The sequence below is a fragment of the Podarcis vaucheri genome (genome assembly GCF_965113315.1).
Source record: "Podarcis vaucheri genome assembly, chromosome: 2".
Classification (NCBI taxonomy): domain Eukaryota; kingdom Metazoa; phylum Chordata; class Lepidosauria; order Squamata; family Lacertidae; genus Podarcis; species Podarcis vaucheri.
The window spans coordinates 41,858,449-41,874,818 of NC_138760.1; the positions used below are offsets into that span (position 1 = coordinate 41,858,449).

At 45.1% G+C, this 16,370-nt stretch overlaps 1 protein-coding gene across 4 annotated transcripts in view; it reads right to left on the reverse strand.

The window, feature by feature from the left end:
• SEPTIN9 (septin 9) overlaps positions 1-16,370 on the reverse strand; it is a 216,908-nt gene that overhangs the window by 40,749 nt on the left and 159,789 nt on the right. Inside the window, exon 1 of one of the 4 annotated variants that reach the window (XM_082203942.1) lies at positions 11,620-11,763. The exons of the other annotated variants lie outside the window; for them this stretch is intronic. The gene's annotated coding sequence lies outside the window, so the exon portion shown is untranslated. Of the gene's footprint in view, positions 1-11,619; positions 11,764-16,370 lie in introns of those variants that run through there. 4 annotated transcript variants of the gene reach the window in all.

Here is a 16,370-nt window from a genome sequence, read left to right on the forward strand (position 1 = left end):
ATATTTTAAAAGGGAATTGGATGTCAATTAGCCAAAGGCCTGGTTAAATAGGAATGTTTTTGCCTGGCACCTAAAGGTGCATAATGAAGGTGCCAGGTGACCCTCCCAGGGGAGAGCATTCTACAGATGGGAAGCCACTGCAGAAAAGGCCTGTTCTTGTGTTGCCACCCTCCAGACCTGTTGTGGAGGAGGCACGTGAAGAGGGGCCTCAGAAGATGACCTCAAGGTCCTGGCATGTTCATATGTAGAGAGGCGGTCCTTGAGGTATTGTGGTCCTGAGATGTTTAAGGCTTTATAAGTCAAAACCAGCACTTTGAATTGGGCTTGGAAACTAATTGATAACCAGTGCAGTCGGATCAGGATTGGTGTAATATGCTCAGTATTAAGTACTGCTATTGAAATGAAAGCATCACATATAGGGGGCAAGGAATCCATCCCCCCCCCCACACACACTGTCTAATTCCGCAACAATTAAACAACACTGAAGATCTATGTCTGCTATGCTGTTTTCACCATTTCCCATTGCACTGCTGTGCCTCCAGGAAAAATGGATGAAGCTGGAGAAAGAGCTGTCAAATGCTACCTTTTCTTTTGGGGATGAAGAAAAAGCAAGACATTCCTAAGGAATGAGCCAGAGCCAGCTGGCTGACCCTTTGCTATGAAGGAAGGAGAATATGTCCCACAGATCCACACCTCCAGACTGATTCATGCACAACAGCTAAAATGGACTGTATCAATAGCTTCATAAACCACTCCGCAACACAACTATATTGGCACCAGGGGGAAAGAAACAACATTGACAAGCCAATGTTTCTATAGATGCATCTTATGTTTTGTGAAACAGCATGAGAAAGCATGCGCCACAAAGACAAGCAGCAAAGAAATTGGGAATGTTTCAAACAAAGTGATCAGCAGAGTGAACAGTGAACTGCTTTCTAGAAGGATCTCAAGAGCAGTTGCCAATGGAATAGGGTCTGCTATAGTACACGGAGGAAGCCTAAAAGCGTTGTACTCAAAATACCTTGGCATTTTGGAAACTCTGCAGAGGAGGAGAGGAGAGAGGGAGAAACAGTCCTTGAAATTTTACTAACATTTTAAGAGGTTGTCATAACTGATTGACGCCACACTCATAACAAGTGGCACTCAGGCTCTGATTTCATTGTTCTAATTGTTGTTATAATCTCTAGTTGAAAGAAAAAAATGTAAGTAAAAATATCCAGGATTGTTGTTTTGCTAAAAACGAGCATCCAAGCTTTGACAGCTTAAAATGTTGCTCAATCAGTCCTTAGTGTGGGAGAACACTCAAGCTTTACCTAGTTAACACAGGGTATAGCAACATTTAAGAATATTTACTCTGAAGAACACAAACAGCACCTAACTCTGTGGAGAATGGGGCTTTTAGTTACCTACCTCTTGGAAAGCATTAGCGCAGATACTTCTAGTTACCAGCTGCCTCATGGAAGAAACATCCAGATTTTAAAACTGGATATGGTGCAATATTTCTCTCTCTAGGTTTTGTGTTTCATAAGTAGGGCCTGTGTAATATATTGATATATCGTCCAGGACCGATATGTGGGAGCAGACCACATTGACAGCTTCACTCAGTGGTATTCACTGGCGAAACCATCACAGCTCCTGAGCCTCTCTGCCTCCAGCGCCCAAAGCGCTGAGGGAAAAGCAAACTAGCTGGGAGCTGGAGCCCCATGAGGCGCTGGGGTGAAAGCGCCTCAGCTCCCCCAGCATCTTTTCTCAACATTGTGGTATATCGCCAAACCACAATGTTTGGCTGATGATACACCGCGATGCTGAAAACCCAACATCACCCAGCCCCATTTGTAAGCCACTCAGAGAATTTTATGGAAGAATGAAGTATAAATACCTAAAATAAAAATAAAATGATAAACACAACAACCAACTCTTAGGCAATTGTGCCTCCGTACAACCCCAAGTGCAAAGAACAATGACTCTCTCTTTCTGCGTTGTTGCTGTAAAATTAGACTCACAAGAAAATAAAACCACCCAATAGAATAATATGCATTTGTTCTGCTGAGCACAATAATAATCTGTTCTACTTTGTCAAAAACAGCTTATTTTCAGAGGCTGCCATACTGCATTCTTCTGGTGGTTTTCCATCACTAATGCTTCAATCCTTGGCTCATTCTAGCCCACTATAATATGCGGGGCTGATTAAAGACTTCTCTGTGATAAGCAGATTGAGGGTAGCAGTCTAAAACTGCACCCCTCAGTCCACTGACTCAAGGGTAAGCCTACTAACATAATGGCTCTATTCTGGAATAAGGCAAGGGAATCTGGCTGCACGCACACTAACCCACCTGCAGCATAAAAATGTAGTTTTGCTCAATCTGGAATTGTTTGTGTTCATCCCCAGCATGCTGCTTTCGACCTAGAATGATTCTAGATTCTTATCTGTGCCCTACGCAGCTCCTGTCCCATTTCATGAGATATGGAATCATAGATCTCCAATCTGCTGACCTCCTGAGCTTTGTGGCTCCAGCCTCTCCTTTGGGCAGCTGACTGGCTGTTTTCATTTGCAGTGACAAATGAGTTGTTAAAGGTTTCCTGTTTATCTCCATGGGGTGGCACCAGATGCTGAATGTGTGCTCTTGTGTAGAATATTTCTCCCACCCGCTTCCTTTGGAAGCACTTCCCTGGGAAACTCAACACACACTCCCCCTTGTCGCATAGTCAGTTCCTGACAACAGGGCCGGAAGGCCTGAGCCTGTATGACGCTGGGCTGACCTCAGAGCACTAGCTCATTTGGGTCCCTCATATGCAAGTTGTGAAATGCGTCCATCTGTCCCCAAGACTGGAGAAACTGGTGGCTTTAGTTTCCCTCTCCCATCACTTTACACATCTCGAAATGGGCTGAAGTCAAAAGCATGCAAACCAAGAGGAAAATATTCCTCTCACAGGTCCATGAAGGCTGCAGTCTGCCATCCCATGCCTTCCATAGCAGTCAGTACTAAAAGGAAGGGCAAAGCACACCAGGGCAGCAATCTCTCTCCTCACTGTTGCAGTCTGATTTCTCCCCAAAATTCCCCACCCCATTCCAAATAGTAGGTGACTGAATTTGCTAACAAGCCACCTTTTCCAGATAGGGGAAGGCTTCACACCCAAACCAGCATTGCTGCCAGTCACACATTCTCTTGCCTTTGAATCAGAGAACCAGACCCGGAACTGGCTACATCAGGGCAGTTTGCAAGCCATAAATCCCACTCAGTATCCAGGCCTCCATATATTCCAACAATGTGCCACAAACTCTGCTGGGCTTGTTTCCCTCCTCCCTCCTTTGCAGAAGTGGAGAACTTGGTGGGTGGGAAATTAATTTATCATTTAGCTCAAGCAAGCACCCTAAAAAAAGCCCTGTTCTCCAGCCTCGCAATGTCACATGGTCACTCCAGGAAGCCCTGCTAGGCTGACATCTTGTCTGCAAAGAAACATGGGGCTTTTTATAATATTGTTTGAACTAAGCAAGCAGAGCCCTCAGACACCTTGTTAATTCCAAGGGTAAGCACAAACCCATCTGCCTCTTCCCTTGAAATTTATTTGATTTGATTATTTTATTTATTTATAGCTAAGTTCTACCTCCTTTTCTGGTAGCAACGTTGCTTTGCCTCTATTTTGAATGGGCAAAATAAAGGTCATCTGAAGGTTTGCCACAGCACTAATATACTCTAACAATCTATGGAATTAATAGTGCATTCCATTTCCTAATTCACACACACACACACACACACACACACACACACACACACACACTTCCTTCCTAAGGTGCCCAGACCAGGAGATTCCAGAGTTTCTCAGGACAACCTTTACAGTCTGGAAACATTTCATTCAACCTGTTGTAACTTTAACTCATTCATTCTTGCCCTTCTCTCAAAACACCTTGTAAACTGCTGCTCTCTTTCAGTTCCCACCTTTGGTACCCTTTAAAGATAATCTGCATGCATGCATACACAAACAAACAAACAAACAAACAAACAAACCATTGCTTCCTCTAGCCGTAGTTTCAGATCTCCCCTTCTAATGTGTTCTAAATTTACTGGATCCATTATGTCACACCTAATTGAATAGGCCAGGCTGCTTCATCACCCCCTTCACATTTCCCCCCCTTTTCACTCTTCCCTCAGCCCCTGCACATCTGGGGAAGCGCCATACTGACTATCCATCTCTTCAGCATCTCCAACAGAAGGCCCCTGGGGAAGGGAGTGGGAAAAGGACTGTTCATATGGTGATTGTTCAATTAGGGGAAACAAAGGGAGAATTCTGAGCAACTGTGGCTGACTGACCTCTAGGAACAGGCAGACCAGCTAGTTTCCAAAGGATTACAGTATAGCAAAAGACTCAATTTCTGTTGCATTTTTCTGTTGCACTCTCTCAATATTACCTAACCAAGCCTCCCCTACTCTGAAGTAATAGTAAAACTCAACAAGAAGGGTTTAACAAACAAGGATAACTGGGGTGGGTTGTTTTTTTTTTGCAACTTTAAAAATAATATTTTCGGCATAGACAAAGCAACAGGAGGGCAACCCATTTGTTGAGGCAGAAGCTCCCATGGCCCAGAGCTTGCTCTGTCCAACATATGTCATGTTATTTGTGGATTAACAAACAGATACATAACACACACACACACACACACACACACACACACACACACACCAGAGCTTAGACAGAAGGTCTAACAAGTGTGGTGGCCACGGTGTGGAGTGGGTATGACCTACTTTCAACTGGCAGTGAATCAGCAGAGCAAGATGAAGAGAATACACAAACCCCTAGGAGAGACAGTTACTTTCTGTTGTAAATAGTCATGTGCACACTGCAGTTTTATAGATTTCTCCTCAGAAGCCCGCCCTGCTGAGTTCAAAGGTGACTTAATCCTAACTAAGTGTGTGTAGGGAATGGAGCTTTACGTCTCTGTTGAACCCAAGTTGGAAAATGTCAAACCTGCAAATGAATTCCAACTCAGCAGGCTCACGCTGGGATCTTCTTTAGAAAGAGCAATCCAGCTTGTTCAGTTGGAGATGGATGCTGTACTTATATGGGTTCTTCCTTGTTAATGAAATATCTGTTCTAAATTACTATACTGAATCTGGAACTTCGTGTTGAAGACAGCACATGGCACCAGGAGAGAAACACATTATTATGTGAAGGCACAATGGAATATTTGAGGGGACCACATCCTTTATATGTCTCATATGAGGGAGCTGAGGACTGGAAGAGGGAAGAATTTGAGTGCAGCACGGAGCAAGGGACACTGACATATTCTCTTTCATTGCCTACCTTAAGGCCACACACCCATTTCCCCCCTCTTCAAGTCTTCCTTCTCTCCAAGTCTTCTCCAAGTCTCAAGTCTTGAGAGCTAGTATGGTGTAGTGGTTAAGAGCGGTAGACTCGTAATCTGGTGAACCGGGTTCGATTCCCCGCTCCTCCACATGCAGCTGCTGGGTGACCTTGGGCTAGTCACACTTCTCTGAAGTCTCTCAGCCCCACTCACCTCACAGAGTGTTTGTTGTGAGGGAGGAAGGGAAAGGAGAATGTTAGCCGCTTTGAGACTCCTTAGGGTAGTGATAAAGCGGGATATCAAAACCAAACCCTTCTTCTTCTTCTTCTTCCAACTTTCTTTCTCCATCACCAGAGCCCTAAAACTGTCTCCCTCTCACACCTTCCTATTTCCCATATTTTCTGTCATTCCTTTAAGTGTCACCTTTAAGGTAAAGGTACCCCTGCCCGTACGGGCCAGTCTTGCCAGACTCTAGGGTTGTGCGCCCATCTCACTCAAGAGGCCGGGGGCCAGCGCTGTCCGAAGACACTTCCGGGTCACGTGGCCAGCGTGACATCACTGCTCTGGCGAACCAGAGCCGCACACGGAAACGCCGTTTACCTTCCCGCTTGTAAGCGGTCCCTATTTATCTACTTGCACCCGGGGGTGCTTTCGAACTGCTAGGTTGGCAGGCGCTGGGACCGAACGACGGGAGCGCACCCCGCCGCAGGGATTCGAACCGCCGACCTTTCGATTGGCAAGCCCTAGGCGCTGAGGCTTTTACCCACAGCGCCACCTGCGTCCCAAGTGTCACCTTTATCCCCACCCAATTCCACCTGCTCCTTCCCCAATTCTTCCTCTCTTTTCTCCCGTCACCAGAGGACCAGAACTGTCACACACCCCTTTTCTCCCCCATCAAGACCTTAACTCCCACAAGTCATTTAATGCAGTCCCTAACTTTCTCCCTCCTGCCTCCTCCTCTTTTCCCCACCCCTGTCTTTAGAACTTTGGGAAACAGCCAATGAAAACAGCACAATGGCATAGATTAGTGCAAATATAGTATAGAGAAAAACACCTGCCTGTCATGCTGAGGCATGACAGCCACTGTGAAAAGTGAGGAACCTTGATTCATATTATTATTCCCATTTTAATTCCTGCATTTCACATATATAATCTCAATAATCATCTCAGTACGCCTTTAAGGCAGGCAGGCAGGCGTGCTCATTGGGATTTCCCCCCAGACCATAATCTCCTGAATGCAAAATGTACAGGTACTGTTCTTCTCATTTGTTCTGTGCAAAACTAGCTTGCTTCCACCTTTCAGTGTTTTTAGACAATGAATTCCTAGCAATGAAATCCTAGAAAGCTAGAGTGAAACACTCATTGTTATCTAAGTTCTTGGTTTGTTTTGAAGCCTTTTCTGCTTATCTTCTCTGGTGGGGAAGTGATCACTGTCCCATGGGGGGGGGATCAGATTTTAGTGTGGTTGTGACTAGGGAAGTGTGTCAACTCACATTCCTCATTCAAGTCATTGCATGGGGGGGGAAAGAATTTTCTGAGTTTCTAAACATCTTAAAAAGTACTTTGTAAATTCCACTAAAGTCCACTATTATTATATTGCAGGGAGCAAGACTGTGGCTGAGAAGGTGTGAGTTATGCCAACCCTACAAAGAAGCCCAGTGTTATGATACACTACCCACACCCTTCCTTAAGCAACATGAGTATGACAACTCTGGAGTGTAGTCCAGTGTTGTTAACCTGGTTTTATTTTATTTCTTTAGGGAAATGCAGTGGGGTGAGGTGCTGTGAAGTTAATTGTAGCAGCAGTGCAATTAGTTACGGGCTACAGGAGGTGAAGGGAGTTGGGGTGGGGATGAGGGTTTCAGTTGCATTGTCCGGATGCCAGGTCTACCTAGCAGGTCAACCCGCTGTGAACCTATGGAGCTGTACAGCTGGAAAGAAGTTTATTAGAGGCCAGCTCTACCCAGGCCTCACCACTGATCAGTCACCAGATCTGCCAGAAATATTCAACCTTCTCAAGACGCTAGTTGTGTGTGTTCATTTATTTGGCATATTTGCTTTGTTGCCCACTTGGGGGAAAAATATTGCTCTATCCAATGTTGGCAGCCTATCTGCCTAATTTGGCAAGGTAGGATTTGAACTGAAGTGTTCCAAACTAAATTCCCACCTTCCAGCCCAGTTGTTATCATTTAGAATAAAGTAATTCTCAAACATCAATAGCACTTCAGAATGTTTGGATGCAATTAAATCATTTGAAATGAATTTCCCCACTTGTTTGTGCACAAAGGCCCCTTTCCATGGAAGCTCATTAAATACCTGTAATGAATACTCCCATTACAGATGCAAAGCTTAGGTTAATCTTAGAAACCAAGTTGCACACTCATACAGGATGTTTACTCAGAAACAACCCTCACTGCATGTGTGGACTTACTCCCAAGTGTGCACAGGATTCAAGACTTTAACTGCTGTGCAACGCCAACCACTCTCAAATGCTGAAGGACATGTTATTTGCTGGCAAATCCTCTCCTGTACACAAAGGACTAAAGACACTCCCCCAAGTTTCATACATGCTGGTGTGGGAGATTTTTCTTCCTCTCCGCGCCTTCCTTTTTTATTCCCTTTATCATGGAGTAAGCATTTTGTAGCCTGGAGTATCTGCCGCTGCTATTTTGCTATAGGAAGAAGGCAGTTTACATCCTTACTTTACCTTCCTGCTAGTGGAATGCCCTTCAGCCACAGCTTGGAGGCTGGCTTGTTAGTAAACGGCACAAACATCTCTTGGCATGGGGCAATGTGTGCACAATCTCTCTGGAGCTTTTTCAAACTATGAGCTGGCTTAGTTCTTTTCTCTCTTACTTGTTTCAAAGGCTCCTTCAACCAAGAGGCAGGCCAACGCTTATTCCCCACATGGAGAGAGAAAGAGAGGACCCAGAAGCTTTCACTGGCTCTAATTGAAACAGGGATGGTCAATACACAAAAGGTTTAATGAGCTTCCTCTTACAAGGCACTCCTACAAACATAGTTCAAACAAGCTTCTTCCTTTTTCGAAAGGCTAATTTATTTCCCATCGCCTGCAGGCTTCAGATCTAGCTTCTTAAGCCATAATACATGTTATTTATAAACTGTATAGGCTGCTTTTGGGGGCACAGCACACAGTAAGGCAACTTACATTATGATATACACACACAATACAACAACGCGGGTGGCGCTGTGGGTAAAACCACAGTGCCTAGGACTTGCCGATCGTATGGTCGGCGGTTCGAATCCCGGCGGCGGGGTGAGCTCCCATCTTTCGGTCCCAGCTCCTGCCCACCTAGCAGTTCGAAAGCACCCTTAAAAGTGCAAGTAGATAAATAGGTACCGCTTTCTAGCGGGAAGGTAAACGGTGTTCCGTGTGCTGCACTGGTGCAGGCTTGCCAGATGCAGCTTGTCACGCTGGCCACGTGACCCGGAAGTGTCTGCGGATGGCGCCGGCTCCTGGCCTCTAGAGTGAGATGAGCGCACAACCCTAGAGTCTGTCAAGACTGGCCCGTACGGGCAGGGGTACCTTTACCTTTAGGCTGCTTTTGGGGACACAGCACACAGTACGGCAACTTACATTATGATATACGCACACAATACAACAACAATCTCACCTCAGTTCAAGTCCAGTAACTTTGCTACAAAACAACAAGGGTATGATTGTAGAGTGGACTAAAGGAAGGGGATTACAAGGCCAACACCACTCTTGTGTCTCCTCCAAAATGAAACGAAATGCACTAGAGAAATACAACAAGATAATGCTCCGGCAGCCACCACATTTATGCAAATTAAGGATGCCTAAAATATCCTGCAGCTCATCCGGCTTTTATCATCTGCACAGAACCATCAGTGAACATGGCACCTTACAGAGAAATATAGCAAATAAAGAAAAAGGACAGGTCTCTGCCTCAAGGAGCTTCCAGTCTAGATTGTGAAGTATGAAACAGCTGGGAGGGAATGGAACAATAGAGGGAGATAAGATAGGGTAACTGAGGAGGGCGGGAGGATATGAGATGCTACATTGAATCGACACAAGCAAATGATATTACACATGCTTAAGCATCATTTTGCTTGAAGAAAGGGACTGAGATATCGAGCCAACGTTTTCACAATATGAAGTTTGAGAAGGGATTTGAATGAAGAGGGAGAGTTGCCTTCCGTAGTAAAAAAACACACCCCAAAAACCACAACTTACCCATTCCTGCTAGGAAGAAAAGATTTGGCATGCAAGACTCAGTAACTGCAATCTGTCTCCCCATCAGCTAGGAACAATGGCACAATTAGAATCCCAGCTGCACATACTCAGCCTCTTGTCCTGGCTTGTTATAGGGATAGGAGGAACGGAAAAGTAAGTTGTTGTTCCTTCATGGAGGACACAGGAGGTCCCAGTGGGTCCTGCGCTAGATCAGGTCAGGTTCATCCCAGACTCAGCTTCGTTAGCATGAGAAGATAGGGGAAGCATTTTTCCCTTCCCACTGGGAAAATTAAAGCAAGGATGTCAGTTTCATACACAAGAGAAGTTTTGAGTTTAAGGGAAAGTTGTTTTTAGATTTGATTTGCAGAAGGTGTGCCGGCATGTGCAAACCCTCTTCTGGAAGTGACTGCAGAGGGCACCTACCAGGGAATGCAAACAAGCCATGCACCTTGGCACTGCATGGATTAGTGCCCCCCCCCCTTCAGAAACCACAGGGCCCATACTGCTCCCTTCACTCCACTCCACAACTGTGAATGGACAAGTTTGCATTTCAGGTCTATTCCCTTCCCTTCCTACATTCCCTTCTCATTCTCAGCTTGCAAAAAAGAAAAAGAAAGGAGCAACTGCAACTCCCTCCCACCCCCACCCTTGTGCACTCCATGTGGTTATCTTGGCAAAACTGCAAAGACTTAAAGGTTAAAGAAGCACATTTTGGGATGGAAAGAAAAGTGTACGATAGCTGCAAAACAGCCTTGCCCCCCCTCCAAGAATAAAACAGGCCTCAACATCCCCACACCCACCTTACCCTGCTGGCCCCATGGCACACAGTAGGCCTCAACACAAAGGCCTGCATACATCGTATTTCATTGCAAAGTTTGCCCAAAGGGAAATGAGTTTTACAAAGGTTGGGTGGTTGCCATTTGATCCATTCCCAAATGAAGCCGCACTGCATGTTATTAAATAAATAACTTCCGATGCCCCTCCTTCAACCAAGAAGGGGCACCAGATAGACCCTTACTATAAAGAAACATCCCAATACACAGAATACTTTGCCCCACAGCAATCCTGCCCCCGTAACTCCCGTACTCTAAAATTCCTTGTCAGAACAGTTTATTCCTTTTCAGAACAGTTTATTTGGAAACCTCTCTGCCTCCGTCCCTCCTCCAACACACATTAAAAACGGGGGGGGGGATATACAGCCCCATTTTCTGTTTCCTACACCCCTCCCCCATAAGTGGCGGAGCCCCAGCAGTACTGATGAACATAGCAAAACCCAGAGGGGGCAGAGAGAGGAAGAAGTTCCCAGAGGAACAGTTAGCAGAGTTTAAAAACCAAGGCATGTACAAGTCCAGCACACCTACCTCTGGGGCTTATGTTCTGCAAAGACAGGAAAACCCAGGCACTCACACTGTGCTTTCTCAAGCCAGATGGCTAGATAATAAGTAGTAAAGGGGAGGATGGGTTTGGGAGGGGGGGGTGGATTACAGTGAAGTTTTGTCCCTTCTCTTTAGAGTGCAACGTACACTATGTGGAGAGAGGAAAAACTGGGGGTGGGGTGGGGAAGCCTCAGAGGCAGAAATTAGCACACTCGGCTCCATTGGCCAAATATTTACAAAGAGATAGCTGTGAGGCACAAAGCCCTTTTCTTTCTGCAGCGAAGAAATCTGGTCAAGACATGGAAACTGAATTCCCCTAGTTCCTGGTTCTCGCTAGTTTCAGGGTCCTAGACATGAGGCTCACACGCTTTCTGCACCCTTGTCCTTCCCTTCCCTCCCCACCCACCCCCAAAAAGCCACGCCACGCCACATCACACCAGGCACCGCTAAACCTGAATGGGAAAGAAGCTTGAATCCTTCCTTCCTCGCAAATCCAATTGCCTTGTCATAAAACAGCCCACAAAACACAAGGATTTCTTTCCTTCCTCCAGCCCACCCTTCCTGCACCCCCCCCACCCTGCACAAAGCCAGAATGGCAACGCAACCTGAGGCAGGAAGTGGGGAGGAGAGAGAGAAAGCAACCTATCTGCAGTTGCAGTGCAAAGGGGTAGGAGAAAAAAGTTTGAATTATTTCAAAGAACAAAGGCAGTTTTGAGGAGACTCACCCAAGCAGCTGAAAACTCTCTTATTCTCCTGGCTGTGTTAGCAGAGAAAGACCCGCCCCCTCCAGGGTCACATGGTTCAGAATGCTAGTCAATGATCAAAGGAGCATTGTCATTCTCTGAATAATGAGCATCCCACAGTGCAATGGAGGTAGGCAGAAGCTGGGAGTGGGGGGATAATTGCTGCCCAGGGGTGCAGATAGCAAAGACAGAGCGGCTAAAAAGGGGAAAGGTCCAGAGCCGGCCGTTTAAAAAAAGAAAACGGCTGGACAAGTTCTCCTGAAGGCAGCACAGTGTCTTCAAGGAGGAGATGAGGCTTTGGTGGTTAAAACTCTCTCATGGCAGACTCAGAAACTAATATCCTGTCTTCAAACATGTTTACTTTAAAAAAGTAAATGTCATTCATTTCAGCGGGACTTGCCAAAAAAAAAAAAAAAGCGGCATGCTTAGGTCTAGGTCTGCAATCCTCTGCACTTTTTTTCCAGGGAGCAAGTCCTGTTGAATTCAAGTAGGCCATTCTACAAAGTAAACATGCACAGATTGAGGCTGTGTATCCTCTCCCACCAAGGGGAATCTGAGCTGGCAAAGACAGCCACAAGCTTACTCACAGCAGAGTCCTGGTAAGGTTCTGCAAGCCTGGTCACAATCCTATGCACACTCATGAAAAGCCCCACTGAACTCCTAATAATAATAATATATCATTTATACCCCACTCATCCGGCTGGGTTTCCCCAGCCACTCTGGGTTGTTCCCAAACAGATTAAAACATCAAATATTAAAAACCTCCCTAAACAGGGCTCAGTGAAACTTACTTCTGAGTAAGCATGTAGAAGATCAAAGGCTGCACTTCAAAAGCATGAGTGCTAATTCAAAGCAGAAGATTAATGCCAGTGAAGAGTGCGCGCCCCAAACCCCAACATACATTTATTCAGTTTTCCACACACAGCAGCAGCAGCAATGCAAAAAAGCCAGTGAAGAAAAGCAGTTGGGAGCATGGGAATGGAAATGGCAAAGCTAAATCCAAATCCCATCTTAATTAGGCTAAAGGTTTAGGGCAAGGTCATTCTCTGGGTAGGTCTACTCCACAGGGTTGTTGTGATGTTAAATTGTTGCCCCAAGGTCTTTGTATAACTAAGCATACATGATCCCTATTGATATCTCCCCACCACCACGCCCATTCCAAGGCTGGCCCCCTCACACATAAAGCACGGATGCTCATTTCTCCCCCTCCCTTGCCAAAGTCCTCCCACCCCAAGACAAAAGTACAGGTATCTCAAAACACAGAATGGGAAAGCAAACAAGGCTTTAATGGGGCAATGTGGAGGGTAAACAAAGAACAAGCCAAATGCTAGCACAAATGGACAAAGTGAAAACAATGAAGATGGAAACTGAACTGGCTGGAGTTCAGGAGACTGAATGACTTCTTATGGGTGAAGCAGTTGGGCGGCAGAGGCATTCTTAACTGGAACACAGGACTGGGTTTCTTGACTGTAGACCTAAAGCCGATGAAGGCCTGATCCAGTGCATTAAGTGTGCCTAACCTGACTGATCCCAATGGGACTAAAGGATCAGACTTCTTCCTCAAAACCAGTTGTTTTTTATTTCCCTCACCTTCTTGGGATGCATGTTTTGGACAAAATTATGTGCACATTTAGTTTGGAGTAAATATGGCTGTTAAGGGAACTTTGCCAAGTTGCTAGATGTTGAGGAAAGCAGCTCTATAAACACGAATGCTTGCTTTAAAATCTGTCTGCCCTTTCAACCAGGTTTTCTGTGCACTGGAATTCTTTTCCCCCTGCCCCACCCACCCCAGAAAAAAGCCAGGCTTTTATGGTTAGACGAATGGAGTAACATTTGGGAAACAATTATTTTGCTGTTTGCTCTTTATATGCCACTGAGCACAGTAATTGTGGTCGTCTTCTAAAAGAAGGAAGAATCTGGCATTTCAGTCTAGTGGAATGTGTATGTATCAGGAAGAAATATAAAAATGGTAGATCAGTTTTGAGAGAAACATTGGGGGAGGGGCAGTTGCCATCCCCTGCCCAAACAAATGGGACTTCAAAGCTCCCTGTAAGATAGGCTAAATAAATTACAGAGGGTGATGGGATTGTTTTGTGTTGTATTCCTAGAAAGCTACACTGCAGTCTTGGTGCTCTCCAAATGTTGCTGGCTGTGGCAGATGTGAGTTGTAGTCCAACAACTTTCATGAAGGGCACAAGTTTGGTGAAAGCTGCTTTGCAGGCAAAAGAAGGGATGCTTTGATCAAATGCTGCAGGCAAGAGCTTGGAGACTTGGAGGGGACCTTTCATCATGAAAGCTAGCAAACTCACACCAACACATTTTGGACCTGTGTATATTCTATGGTTAGGGACGCGGGTGGCGCTGTGGGTTAAACCACAGAGCCTAGGACTTGCCGATCAGAAGGTCGGCGATTCGAATCCCCGTGACGGGGTGAGCTCCCGTTGCTCGGTCCCTGCTCCTGCCAACCTAGCAGTTCGAAAGCACATCGAAGGGAAAGTAGATAAATAGGTACCACTCCAGTGGGAAGGTAAACGGTGTTTCCGTGCACTGCTCTGGTTTGCCAGAAGTGGCTTTGTCATGCTGGCCACATGACCCGGAAGCTGTACGCCGGCTCCCTCGGCCAATAAAGCGAGATGAGCGCCACAACCCCAGAGTCAGCCACGACTGGACCTAATGGTCAGGGGTCCCTTTACCTTTACCTTTATATTCTATGGTTGGTGGTTCCCATCTCAGGTAGGATGCATCCTATGAAGCTTTATTGATGTGAGGCTTTAAAAAAATATATTTTATTGCATTGTGATTTTAAATAATTATACTACACTGCCTTCAGGGGAGGGTAGGACAGAAACCATAAGATAAATAACAGGCAGAAATTCAACAGAAGAAGCTTTCTCATCCCATTATCTGATGCAGTGAAAGCCTCACTTCTTGAATTTGTGTCTGCCATGTAGCCATTAAAGAAACAGGGCTCCTGCCTCTGAAAAGGTGACAGCTCTGTTTACACACCTCTCCACAAGCATGTTATTTGGAAATGTGTATCAGTGGAGCATAGTACCAGGCAACGTGTACCAGAACTCGGGGGTGGGGGGGATGTCTACTCTGTCTTTCAAGAAGCTGAAAGGAAAACCAGTTGTGAACAGGCCTGGAGGTAAACTCAAAAGAATTTGCAGACACAGACTAATGGGGCTTGGAAATGTTTCAAAGTTCATCTAATGGTCCATTCTCCTACAGCACCAAGGCAAATAATAATAATAATTAAAAATCCAGGGAGCAGCTATAAGTTGGTGAAATATTGCCTCTATGCAGAAACTTGGTAAGGGGATCAAATGGAATTTTGTTTTTTTAGAGGAAGGGGAAAAAATGGGAGTGTTAACTGATAAATAAGTCAAAGGCTGTTAAGCCAAACTATGAATGTCATTATTCAGTTTAAACAGGAAATTTGCTGCATTTTGACCTGTCATGTTATGCTATGGGCTGAGCTGTTCCAGAGACTGCAGCAGCAACAGAAAGATAAGGTTTTGGTTACATTTAAGAGATAGCTACAAAGATAGCAGGCTGCTTTCAAGAACAAGTAACAGGGTTGCTAAACCAGCCTTACATACCCAGTATAGGAAGCACGGAGGGGCCATAAGTCAGCGGCAGAGTACATGCCTTACATACAAAAGGTCCCCAGTTCAATACAAAGTATCTCCAAGCCCCACCTTGCCTGAGACCCTGCCTGGAGAATTACTGCCAGTCAAAAGGATCTAAATCCTATGAACCAACTCCTGGCTCAGATTCGCACATAATTCTCTTGGTGTCCATATCGCTCCATATGAGAGCCTGATGACAGTGTATACAAACAGTACTAGCATTACTAATAACATCTTTTCACAACTTTTGCAAACAAAATCCAAGTGATGCAATGCATCAGCCAGGAGGGCTATTGTTTACTAAGCTTGGAGATTCAGGTACAGTACATCATGTTTCTCTAGCTTGCTTATATACTGTATTTCCCAAAATAAATTGAATGAATAAGAATAAATTGGAACACATAAAAACAAAGGAGGATACAAATTCCCATCTATTACAGGCACCAACAGGGCAATCCTTTACTCACAGTACATTGGGACTGGAGACTTGCCTGCTTCCCATCCACAACACCACACTGTTTCAACTTCTCCAGTTGAATGACTCTGTTATTGTGTCTTCTGTCCTAATATCTGGGGAATTCCACCAATATTCTCTCTCTCTCTCTCTCTCTCTCTCTCTCTCTCTCTCTCATAGTGGTGATGTACCTGGCATTCCTCTTCCTGCTTACTCATAGATCTTTCGTTCAGGTACTGTAAGAATACCAATCATTTCCCATCCACCCCCATGCCTCACTCTGAGTTTCTTTAAAGGATTCACATGAGATTTGTTGTCAGAAGTGTTTTGAAAATCCAGGTACGCAATGCTTGCTGGATTCACTCTTTCTGTATGCCTGCTGACACCTTCAGTCAGATGTCAAATGTCGGTGATGCAAGGTGCATGCTGATTTCACCCCTGCAAGGTTTGCTCTTAAAATATAGCCACAATAGGTGCTTCCTATTAAATATTAAATATAATCGTCAGAACTCAGAAGCCTTTCAAAATTTGGTGTAAATTGTGTACATTCCACTGCTAAGGAGGTGGATTTTTTTTTATTTTTAATATACATTATTTCCGTTAACAACTTTAAGAGTTTCAAATCTGAATGAAGAACTGTTGAGCAA